Raw genomic sequence first — 12,540 nt, 5'->3', positions numbered from 1 at the left:
GTTGGTGTAACTCAAGCCTCCAGTCCCAGCAGCATCCTTGTGAATTTGTTTTATACCCTCAAGCTCAGTCGCACCTTTCGTACAATACGGTGAGTAAAAATGCACACTATCTCCAAATGTGGTCTAACTATTGTTTGTACAACTGCATCATGACGTTCCAGCTCTTGAACTCTGTACCACAGCCATTGAAAGCAAGAATGCCACGGCCAACATAGGCGAGCATGCAATATACCTTCTTCATTACCCTGTCTCTCTGTATTGCCACTTTCAGAGAATAGGTACTTGTACCACGAGGTCTCTCTATTCAACAGCACTCCCTAGGGCCCTGCCATTCACATATGTCCTGGCCTGATCAACTTCCCAAAATGCATCACTTCACGCTTGCCATCCTTTACCCACTTTCCCAGTCAATTAACATCTGTAGACAACCTGTTTCGCTGTCCACCATTACAATTTTTATGCCATCTGCTATTTGCTCATCATTCTCAATGCATTCCTAAATGTTTTAGGATTAATTAGCTATATTTTGAATCACTTTCATTGTTTTAATGTGGGAAATGCAGCCACCCATTTATGCAACAGAATCTCCAACATTCACAGAGATGTTTAAAACAAGGTGAACAGTTCAGTTAATCTGGATTGAGATAAATGTATGGCAATTCTCCAAGGATAGTTTTGAATTAACTCAGAAAATCCCTTGTTTACTATTTAACTTATTCCCCAATGAAATTCTCAGCAAAGTTGTTTTAATTTCCCATCGGATGATTTAAACTGGTTCGTGACTACTTGGTTTATTCACTTAGAAGGTTATTGATATTCAAAAAAAAAAATCAATAGTTTATTTTTTTCATTCAGTGAGTGAATTATTCATCAAAGCCAGCTGAAAATTACTGCACTCACTCAAAAAATTAATTATTTATTGCAGCCAGCTATTTATTTAAGCGAAGACTCAATCATAATGGGAGCTGTTCACCTGTACAATCTATTTGGTATTTACTTAGCAATAATTTCTTCCAACCAACTATTTGCTTAATAATCTTCTATCAATATAGCCAATGCTGTCAGAACATATTTAAACCTCGGAGTTACTCAACAATTTTTATAAGGAGATCAGTTTAGGGATCCAATTACCTGCAAGAGGAATAATTTATTTAGCCCATTAAGCTCTGGGAAGGCAGTTCCTGCAGGGTCCTGCTGGAGAGTGCTCTGGGTGTGAAGTGAAATGATAGAAGCATCAAATGATACAGCAGAGGAGATGACTATTCATCTCATTATGCCAGGGTTGGCGCTTTGAAGGAACTTCCCAATTGATCATGGTATGCTTTTTCCATGACCATGCAAAGTTGTGTCCTTCAAACCAATCCCTTTCTGAAAGTGCCAGCTGATTTCACTTCCAGTGCCCTTTCAGTGAATTTTCCTTGCTTCGGTTCTAACTCCTTTTTTTTCCCCAACCACCTGTTTGCTGACCTTGCCATCACCACCAGAAACAATGAAGGCATTCATGTGTTGTCTTTCAAAAACAGAATCAGGTTTAATATCACTGGCATATGTCATGACATGTGTAGCAGCAGTATAATGCAATACATAATATAGAAAAACTGAATTACTGTAATTATATATATATGTATTTCAAACAGTTAAGTTAAAATAAGCAATGCAAAAAGCTTAAATAAAAAGTATTGAGGTAGTGTTCATGTGTTCAGTGTCCATTTAGAAATTTGGATGGCAGAGAGGAAGAAGCTGTTCCTGAATTGCTCACCCTTCTTGATGATTACAATGAGAAGAGGGCATGTCCTGGGTGGATTCTGCCCTTCCCTGTTCAAACCTAGTCAGCAAGTGAAGGGAATTTTTTTTTTTTTTGATCTCTGTTGCTATGGGATAGGTGCTCCAAGAAATACGGGGTGTATGGAGAGAGCGTAGCAGAGTGGCTGAGTGAATGAGTGAAAATACTAGGTTCATGGAACCATACAATACAGGTGGCCTTTTGCCTCATGCATTCAATGCTAGATCTTTGAAAGTGCAGTTTAATTTATTCCTATACCCTTTTAACAGTTCCATTATTCTTTCAGAATTATAGGCAAGGTGCTTATGGATTTTATTCTCATGCTCAAACAGGATTTCCCGTTGTTAACTGGACGAAGGTATAACGAAAGTTAGCATCCAACAATTAAATGTGGAACATTTGAGGCTACCAGCCCAGATGTCACACTCCTAAATCCACAACAATAATGAGAGAGGACAAAATTAAGTAACACACATTACAATGGGATATTTGACAGTGGAAATATACAAAAACAAAAATTAATGGAGAGAGAAAAAAACACTTGGGAACAAAGGAATTAATTAAGAGGAAAGCAAGAAAGAAGAAAAATCCTGACATAAAGAAATAAGAAATAGTTTCATTTTGGGACCTACTATATAAATACTCAGATTAAAATAATCTAATGTATTCAGATTTGCCCTAGTGTACTTATAACAAAACTGAAGCAGGACTGACTTGCTTTAGCTGTGGCGAGAATCATTTAAATTCAGTACCTGTCCCAAATTTTAACTGAAAATTATTGCAAGTCCGAATCATTTTAAGCTTAAACTCATTTTTAAACATTCTTTAATATGATGTTATAATTTTCACAATAAGACAAATCTCTTGAAATGGTTTCAATTGGTTAGAGAAAAGGATTTACCAAAATTATCTATTTTCACTTTAAAATCAGGCTTGGATAGCTGTAATTTTTCTATACTGGGCATTCACCAGAGGGCACAAGTATTGTTTAAATATTCTGTCTTCATGTTCCAGTCATTTATTTGTGAGGAAAGCTTGATAAGACAGTTGATTATTGCTGTTCAAATAGGTCAACAGCACATTGGTCCCAACACATTGATGTAGTCATAAAGACAAGACAGTGGCTATACTTTATTAGGAGTTTGAAGCAATTTGGCATGTCAACAAATACACTCAAAAACTTTTATAGTTGTACCATGGAGAGCATTCTGACAGGCTGCATCACTGTCTGGTATGGAGGGGTGACTGCACAGGACTGAAGGAAGCTGCAGAAGGTTGTAAATCTAGTCAGCTCCATCTTGGGCACTAGCCTACAAAGTAGCCAGGACCTCTTTGGGGAGCAGTGTCTCAGAAAGACAGCGTCCATTATTAAAGACCTCCAGCATCCAGTGCATGCCCTTTTCTCACTGTTACCATCAGGTAGGAGATACAGAAGCCTGAAGGCGCACACTCAGTGTTTCAGGAACAGCTTCTTCCCCTCTGCCATCCGATTCCGAAATGGACTTTGAAGCTTTGGACACTACCTCACTTTTTTTTTTAAATATACAGTATTTCTGTTTTTGCACATTTTTTAATAATCTATTCAATATACTTAATTGATTTACTTGTTTATTATGTTTTATTTTATTATTTTTTTCTCTCTCTGCTAGATTATGTATTGCATTGGACTGCTGCTGCTAAGTTAACAAATTCCACATCACATGCCGGTGATAATAAACCTGATTCTGATTCTGTTCCAGGAACCAGACCTCTTTCAAACACATTGTGAGAATCATAGAAACTTAGGGCACTTTTAGGCCACTTTCTGCATAATACCCATGCAGGCCACAAAATTAGCTATCTCACATCCCCAGATTCTGGGCCATACCCTCAAAAGTTCTGATGTTCATCCAGCTACGTTTATCTAGGTTGCCAACTCTTCATCCAAAAGTGCAAAGCTTCCTGTTAATGCTTGTCATGCTATCAACAAAGGAGGTTACTGCAAGAGACAAGGAATTCCTGTTCCTATGACTCAATTGGGACAAAGTACATCAATGGAGGGAGGGGTCACCCAATAATTTAGGTGGCATCACTGAAATCTCAGCTAAAGAAACAGGAACGCAAGAACCCAATGAGACCACTTACACCCAAGCCTGTTCTGTAACTTGGTAGGACCTCGTGTCACATAAAATCCTGTATTGATTTATACACTCAGTGGCCATTTTATTAGGCGCACCTGCTTGTTAGTGCTAGTCGGGCAATCATGTGGGAGCAACTCAATGTATAAAAGCATGCAGACATGATCGAGAGGTTCAGTTGTTGTTCAGACTAAACGTAGCACTGAGGAAAAATGTGATCAAAGTGACTTTGACTGTGGAATAACTTTTAGTGCCAGATGGAGTGTTTGAGTGTCTCAGAAACTCCTGATCTCCTGGGATTTTCAGGCACAACGGTCTCTAGAGTTCACAGAGAACGGTGCAAGAAACAAAAGCATCCAGAGAGCGTCAGTTCTCCGGGTGAAAACATCTTGTTATTGAGCGAGGTCAGAGGAGAATGGCAAGACTGGTTCAAGCAGACAAAAAGATGACAGTAACTTCAATAACCATGCTTTGCAACAGCGATTTTCAAGGGAGCATCTCCAAACACTCGACAGGTTAAACCTTGAAGTGGATGGGATATAGCAGCCGAAGACTGCTATAGTGGCCACATTATTAGGTACCTCTTATACCTATGTGTATGTTTGATTAACAAAAGCTGATCAATGTCATTTTAACAAATGATCTAGTATGAATTGCTGTTTGCATTCGAGAACCTTAACCTTCACTTCAGCCAGACGGACTTCCCAATCTCACTCCTAAAATTACTGGGTCAAATTTTCAGTCTCTACTCCTTTACTGCAGGCTGTTCATTCTCATTCAGCAACAAGAGCTTTCCTTTGTCTATCCGATCAGCTCCACTCAAATTTCTTGACAATCTCAATGAAATCGTCCCTTGGCCTTTATAGATCAGGACGTACACTTATCAAAGTGATGGATTTGCCTCCGATACACTGGACTGGCAGTTCCATTAAAAACATTCTTATCCTGGATGTTCTCCCGGCTCACCGTTCATTTCCAGTTCCATTCTGTCTCTGATTTACACTTCAAGTTCAAGGGGCGCACACATGAAGCTGTCTGATGAACAGCAGAGCCATTTATATTCCTTCCCACATACAAGCCCAGAATCTCATTGCCTCAATATTCCACTTCCACGACTTGTTCTAGCATGTAAGCAAGTGATCATTCTTGGTAAACGCAGGGACAGAAAGTGATGGGATGCAAAATATAACCCACACAGCATGAAATATCTATCATATTGCTTTATTTAGATATTTCTAAATGTTACAATCATTGAATTATGTTGTGTATTACCACATTACACTGCCTAGTGAGAAATTCTGTTTATGTAATAAACTTAAGTGCTGTACTAGTCAAGGCCGAGAGAAATCTATAAAAGAAAGATTCATGATAATCTATCTAAAGAGAATTCATCTCGAATGACCTATGTAATAAAGACATTACTGAAAATAAGGCCAGAATAAACATGTTAAGAACTTACTTTATCGCCCTTACCTGTGAAAGAGAGACACTAGTTAGCAAAGCTCCATCGTTCCTTTTCCCTTATCCCTTGCCCATTTCTGTGACTGGATTGGCCCATCTCTGGTTTATATACTTATGTATTTATTATACTTTCCAGTTCACCTCAGTCCTCTCAATAGTTCTCAAGGTCTTTGCTTACTCACTGTCCTCTCTGATTAAATTCCTGTTCATAAATTAAATGAAATTTTATCTGTTGGTCTGGTCCTGCTATTTATAATGCACGCATTAGCAGAATCGCCAGCTCAGGAACTTCTATCAATGTCAAAGGTGCTTAGAATATCATAATATGATTGGGCAAGAGTCAAAGTGGCTGCTTGGGGCCTGAATAGTGGTGAAGCAGGAGGTAAGTAGGCAGGCGTAGCAATTGGCGCCACTTGCAGGGATGAGTGCCGGGAGGGACATCAGCAGTGAGGGATGAATGGACAAGGAATCACAGAGTTCAATCCCTATGGAAGACAGAGAATCTGCGGAGGTCAAGATGTGTTAACTGATGGTGAAGACGGCAGAAGTTGCAGAGGATAACCCTGTATTTATCCTGTCAAGTCCTGTAAGATCCGTTGCATTCTGGTATCTCCGCATTGACACATGATGCTGCTGATCTTTGTCCATAGTAGCATCAACTCACTCTTCCTCAAAGTGGTCCCGATCTGTGGACCACCTATTCATTCCACCAATGCTGCATGATGCCCTGACTTTTCCCACTGGCTTTGCTCACTCTAATAGATTCCCTTCGGAACGTGCAGCAGCACTCCATCCATTAAAGGCCTATCCAAGCGATGACAACAAGCCTGCTTACAATTTGGCAGACGGGAAGCAATTGCCTGCCATCAGACACCCCCTCAAGTGAAATGCGAACTTATTACAAACGTCAGTGATTCACTTTACCAGGAGACCTTCCCTTCACAACATCCAGCCTCGTGGCCCACGTTTATCTCATTTCAGCAAGACATTTTTACTCGGCTAGGACTTGTTTTGGACAATCAGACTGAGAAAATGGAGACAAGAACAAAGGTTGATAGAGGAGCTACAAGGGTCAAGCTGAAAACCGTACATCTTTCAATACCGGGCAACCACAGGAGATATTTCTTTGTGCATTATGATACAAGAGAAAATAAAATGGAACAGTGTTTAATTTTAGGCAATTTATTTTCAGAAACAAAAGTCAGCAAGTTTTAATCCTGGCCCATTTTAAACTCCTATTCTTTGAATCTGCCAAAATCTATTGCTGGCCAGAAGAGAACAGGCATGAGCAACAACGCCCTCTGGATACTTCGTTTGATCTATCTGTGCACATGTGGCATTGTCCATTACAGCAACTTTGTTAATATGCGTAATGTCACACCTGCTGCCAAGTTTGGCAAATCCCAAATCGGGCCAGAAGCAAGCTTCTGAACACAGAGGCATGGCTCCTTTGAATTAATTTTTCATCAAAGTAACTACAGGTGGGGCAGCATAATTTTAGACACAGTACTGTAGATGTAAAAGGAAAATGCTGATAAAGAATCTAATGCACAAACACTTAAATACACAATTTTCTTTGGCAATTGGACCCAGATTATTTTTGTGCATTGAAACAGTGCAGTGAAAAGGAGGTGTATATTGCTTTCTAAGGATATAAAATGTGGAATTCCTCTCCTCAGCAGTTTGTGCACATATTTCTCTTCAAAACCTCTCTTAAAGCATATTTGTTTAACCTAACCTCTGAATCTCCTTTTGTGCCGCGACATAGTTTAGTGTTTAAAAATGAGTCCTATGCAACATCAAGGGTATTTTGCTACGTAGATGCTTTGAAAATGTAAGCTTTATTGCTGGATCATATTCAGTAAACAAATTTCAGATGAGAATATTCCTTTCTAAAAGCAACCCTGACTGATATGAAAAGAGACAGAGACAGTAGACGTTAGAATCCGGAGCAAAAAAATTATCTGCTGGATGCACTCTGCAAGTCAAGCAGAATCTGCAGGAGAGGAGCAGTCGACATTTTGGAGAACATTGACAATTCCTTTCCTCCCACAGATGCTGCTCGATCTGCTGAGTTCTTCTAGCAAGGTTATTTAAGATGACACTGGTGATGCCCAGCGATTACTTATTAGCGGTAAAAAACAAAAGAAAGAAAACTATTAAATACCTTATTAATAACACTTCATTCATAACATAGAAACATAGAAAACCTACAGCACAATACAGGCCCTTCAGCCCACAATGCTGCGCCGAACATTTACTTACTTTAGAAATTACCTAGGGTTACCCATAGCCCTATTTTTCTAAGCTCCATGTATCCATCCAGGAGTCTCTTAAAAGACCCTATCGTATCCACCTCCACCATCGCCGGCAGCCCATTCCAAGCACTCACCACTCTCTGCATAAAAAACTTACCCCTGACATCTCCTCTGTACCTACTTCCATGCACCTTAAAACTGTGCCCTCTTGTGTTAGCCATTTTAGCCCTAGGGAAAAGCCTCTGAATATATACAGGATCAATGCCTCTCATTATCTTATACACCTCTGTCGGGTCACCTCTCATCCTCCGTTGCTCCAAGGAGAAAAGACCAAGTTCACTCAACCTATTCTCATAGGTCATGCTCCCCAATCCAGGCAACATCCTTGTAAATCTCCTCTGCACCCTTTCTATAGTTTCCAAATCCTTCCTGTAGTGAGGTGACCAGAACTGAGCACAGTACCCCAAGTGGGGTCTGACCAGGGTCCTATATAGCTGCAACATTACCTCTCGGCTCTTAAACTCAATCCCACAGTTGATGAAGGCCAATGCACCGTACGTCTTCTTAACCACAGAGTCAACCTGTGCAGCAGCTTTGAGTATCCTGTGGACTCAGGCCCCAAGATCCCTCAGATCTTCCACACTGCCAGGAGTCTTACCATTAATACTATATTCTGCCATCATATTTGACCTACCAAAATGAACCACCTCACACTTATCTGGGTTGAACTCCATCTGCCACTTCTCAGCCCAGTTTTGCATCCTATCAATGTCCCACTGCAACCTCTGATAGCTCTCCACATTATCCACAACACCCCCAACCTTTGTGTTATCAGCAAATTTACTAACCCATCCCTCCACTTCCTCATCCAGGCCATTTATTAAAATCACGAAGAGAAGGGGTCCCTGAACAGATCCCTGAGGCACACCACTGGTCACCGACCTCCATATAGAATATTTTTGCTTTCTGTAGGCAAGCCAATTCTGGATCCACAAAGCAATATCCCCTTGGATCCCATGCCTCCTTACTTTCTCAATAAGCCTTGCATGGGGTACCTTATCAAATGCCTTGGTGAAATCTGCATCTACTGCTCTACCTTCAACAATGTTTTTAGTCACATCCTCAAAAAATTCAATCAGGCTCATAAGGCACGATCTGCCCTTGACAAAACCATGCTGACTATTCTGCATCATTATGCCTCTCCAAATGTTCATAAATCCTGCTTCTCAGGATCTTCTCCATCAACTTACCAACCACTGAAGTAAGATTCCCTGGTCTATAATTCCCTGGGCTCTCGTAACTCCCTTTCTTGAATAAGGGAACAACATCTGCAACCCTCCAATCCTCCAGAACCACTCCTGTTCCCATTGATGATGTAAAGATCATTGCCTCTCTTCCCTCGCCTCCCACTGTAGCCTGGGGTATATCTTGTCTGATCCCGGTGACTTATCCAACTTGATGCTTTCCAAAAGTTCCAGCCCATCCTCTTTCTTAATGTCTATATGCTTAAGCTTTTCAGTCCACTTGTAAGTCATCCCTACAATCGCCAAGGTCCTTTTCCGTAATTGAATCAAGTATTTCTGCTATCTCCTCCATTTCCATACACATTTTTCCACGGTCACACTTGATTGGTCCTATTCTCTCACGCCTTATCCTCTTGCTCTTCACATACTTGTAGAATGCCTTGGGGTTTTCCTTAATCCTGCTCACCAAGGCCTTCTCATGGCCCCTTCTGGCTCTCCTAATTCCATTATTAAGCTCCTGCTAGCCTTATAATTTTCTAGATCTCTATCATTACCTAGTTTTTGAACCTTTTCATAAGCTTTTCTTTTCTTCTTGACTAGATTTTCAACAACTTTTGTATTCCACGGTTCCCTACCATTCTTTCTCCGTCTCATTGGAATGTACTTATGCAGAACGTCACGCAAATATCCCCTGAACATTTGCCACATTTATGCCATTTCCCTGAGAACTCCTGTTCCCAATTCATGTTTCCAAGTTCCTGCCTGATATCTTCATGTTTCCCTTTCCTCTGATTAAACACTTTCCTAAGTTGTCTGTTCCTATCCCTCTCCAAGGCTATGGTAAAGAAGATAGAATTATGATCGCTATCTCCAAAATGCTCTCCCACTGAGAGACCTGACACCAGACCAGGTTCATTTCCCAATACCAGATCAAGTACAGCCTCTCCTCTTGTAGGCGTATCTACATATTATGTCAGGAAACCTTCCTGAACACACCTAACAAACTCCACCCCATCTAAACCCCTTGCTCGAGGAAGATGCCAATCAATATTGAGGAAATTAAAATCTTCCAACATGACAACCCTGTTATTATTACACTTTTTCAGAATCTGTCTCCCCATCTTATCCTCGATGTCCCTATTGAGCGGTCTATAAAAAACACCCAGTAGAGTTATTGACTCCTTCTTGTTCCTAGCTTCCACCCACAGTGACTTAGTAGACAATCCCTGCATGACTTCCTCCTTGTCTGCAGCTGTGACACTATCTCTGATCAGCAGTGCCACACCCACCTCTTTTGCCTCTCTCACTGTCCTTTCTGAAACATCTAAAGTCTGGCACTCTAAGTACCCATTCCTGCCCTGGAGCCATCCAAGTCTCTGTGATCCAAGTACTGATCCATGCTCTAATCTCATCTGCTTTTTTCATGATACTCCTTGCATTAAAATAGACACATCTCAAACCATCAGTCTGAGCGAATCCCTTCTCTATCACCTGCTTATCCTCCCTCTCACACTGCCTACAAACTTTCTGTGTTTGTGAGCCTACTGCCCCTTCCTCTGTCTCTTCAGTTCAGGTCCCACCCCCCAGCAATTCTAGTTTAAACTCTCCTCAATAGTCTTAGCAAACCTCCCTGCCAGGATATTGCTCCCTCTCGGATTCAAGTACAACCCATCCTTTTCATACAGGCCATGCCTGCCCCAAAAGAGGTCCCAGTGATCTAGAAATCTGAATCCCTGCCCCCTGCTCCAATCTCTCGGCCACACATTTATCCTCCACCTCACTATTCCTATACTCACTGTCGCGTGGCACAGGCTATAATCCTGAGATTACTACCTTCAAGGTCCTGCTTCTCAACTTCCTTCCTAACTCCCTGTAGTCTGCTTTCAGGACCTCCTCCCTTTTCTTACCTATGTCGTTGGTACCAATATGTACCACAACCTCTGGCTGTTCTCCTTCCCACTTCAGGATATCATGGACGCGATCAGAAATATCCCGGACCCTGGCACCTGGGAGGCAAACTACCATCTGTGTTCCTTTCCTGCATACACAGAATCACCTGTCTGACCCCCTAACTATAGAGTCCCCAATCACTGCTGCCATCCTCTTCCTTTCCCTACCCTTCTGAGCCACAGGGCCAGACTCTGTGCCAGATATGCAGCCACTGTTGCTTCCCCCAGGTAGGCCGTCCCCCCCCAACAGTACTCAAACAGGAATACTTACTGTTGAGGGGGATAGCCACAGGGGTACTCTCTAGTATCTGATTCTTGCCATTCCCTCTCCTGACTGTTACCCATTTATTGGTCTCCCAAGGCCCTGGTGTGACTACCTACCTATAGCTCCTCTCTATCAACTCCTCACTCTCCCTGACCAGACGAAGGTCATCAAGCTACATCTCTAGTTCCCTAACCCGGCCCCCAAGGAGCTGCAGCTCAACACACCTGGCACGGATGTGGTCATCCAGGAGGCTGGGAGTCTCCCAGACATCCCATGTCTGACACCCAGTACAGAACACTGAGTTCTCTTAACGATCAAGGCTAACAATGGAGAGGTGAGTGGCGGCAGAGACCCAAGCGAGACATGGTTGAGGAAAACGGAGGCGAGTGGTGGCAGAGGCATGGTCAAGGCAAGTGAAGGAGGGGGTGAGGTCGAAGCACAGTCAAGGCAGAGTCCCTGCGAGTAAGCAAAGTCCCAATGCCTGATCAATTTAAGCACCGGGCCGAATTGGAAAGGTCAGGTACAGGTCGAATCGTGGCGGTAGAGTTCAGTTCCCAGAGCGGTCTGAGACTGAGGAACAACATACCAGGCCAGATGAGGACGATTTAAGTGCCAGGCCAGAATGAAAAGGTCAGGGCACTGGGACCGGAAGTGAGGCGAAGACAAGTTCTGCTCGCTGGTCCACAACGTTTACTCTGCTCCACGCTGAATGGAGGCTGCGGCCTTCTCTGGCTGCAGTGATGCCTGGCTTCGTGTCTGTGGTCTCGCAATGTTCACTTGGCTTGGCGATGAGCAGAGGCAGTGGCCTGCTTCAGCTTCAGTGACACCTGGCTTTGCACCTTTCATAAAACTTCAGTTCTTACGATACTTGCTTACTTTTACTGTTTGTGCAATTTGTTTTTTCCCCCTCTCTCTGCATATTGGGTGTCTGATACTCTTCCTGTTCTCTTAAATAGGTTCTTTTGAGGTTTCTTTGTTTTCTAGCTTTCTGTAAGGAGACGAATCTCAAGATTGTATAATATATACATACTTTGATAATAAATGTACTTCGAACTTTGTTGTCGATTAGAATTCTTTCCCAAGAATCATCTGCACCACTTGACATCAGCCTTAAGTTCTTACATGGCTCCACGTTAAATTTTGCTCCCTTGAAGCACGTTGAATTTGTTTTACTGTGTCATTGCATAATTGCTATTTTTGCTATTGTTGTTTTGATCTACAAGGACGCTATTTTAAAAACCAGTACCTCTGAAAGTGATAAAACCAGCTTTTCATGACAGATATGGAGTGAATTGCAGACAGTAAACCACAAGCAAAATAATTCGACAGTATAAAAGGATGTTGAACAATGTAACGACATTAATATATTTTTTAACATGTTTCAAAGGTGGGAGTAGGTAGTATGTATGATGGAGGTGGTTTCAGGTTGGAAGATCAGCATGGAGGTCAAATAGAATCTCAAG

General features: G+C 41.9%; 1 protein-coding gene across 6 annotated transcripts in view; it reads right to left on the bottom strand.

Moving 5' to 3' along the window:
* Nucleotides 1-12,540, bottom strand: part of cpne4b (copine IVb) — a 371,281-nt gene that overhangs the window by 325,396 nt on the left and 33,345 nt on the right. The window contains exon 1 of one of the 6 annotated variants that reach the window (XM_063069638.1): nt 5,374-5,483. The exons of the other annotated variants lie outside the window; for them this stretch is intronic. The gene's annotated coding sequence lies outside the window, so the exon portion shown is untranslated. Of the gene's footprint in view, nt 1-5,373; nt 5,484-12,540 lie in introns of those variants that run through there. 6 annotated transcript variants of the gene reach the window in all.

The sequence above is a fragment of the Mobula hypostoma genome, chromosome 17, assembly GCF_963921235.1.
Source record: "Mobula hypostoma chromosome 17, sMobHyp1.1, whole genome shotgun sequence".
Taxonomy (NCBI): domain Eukaryota; kingdom Metazoa; phylum Chordata; class Chondrichthyes; order Myliobatiformes; family Myliobatidae; genus Mobula; species Mobula hypostoma.
The sequence above is the reverse complement of the archived record's forward strand: the minus strand, read 5'-3'. Positions and strand labels throughout refer to the sequence as shown.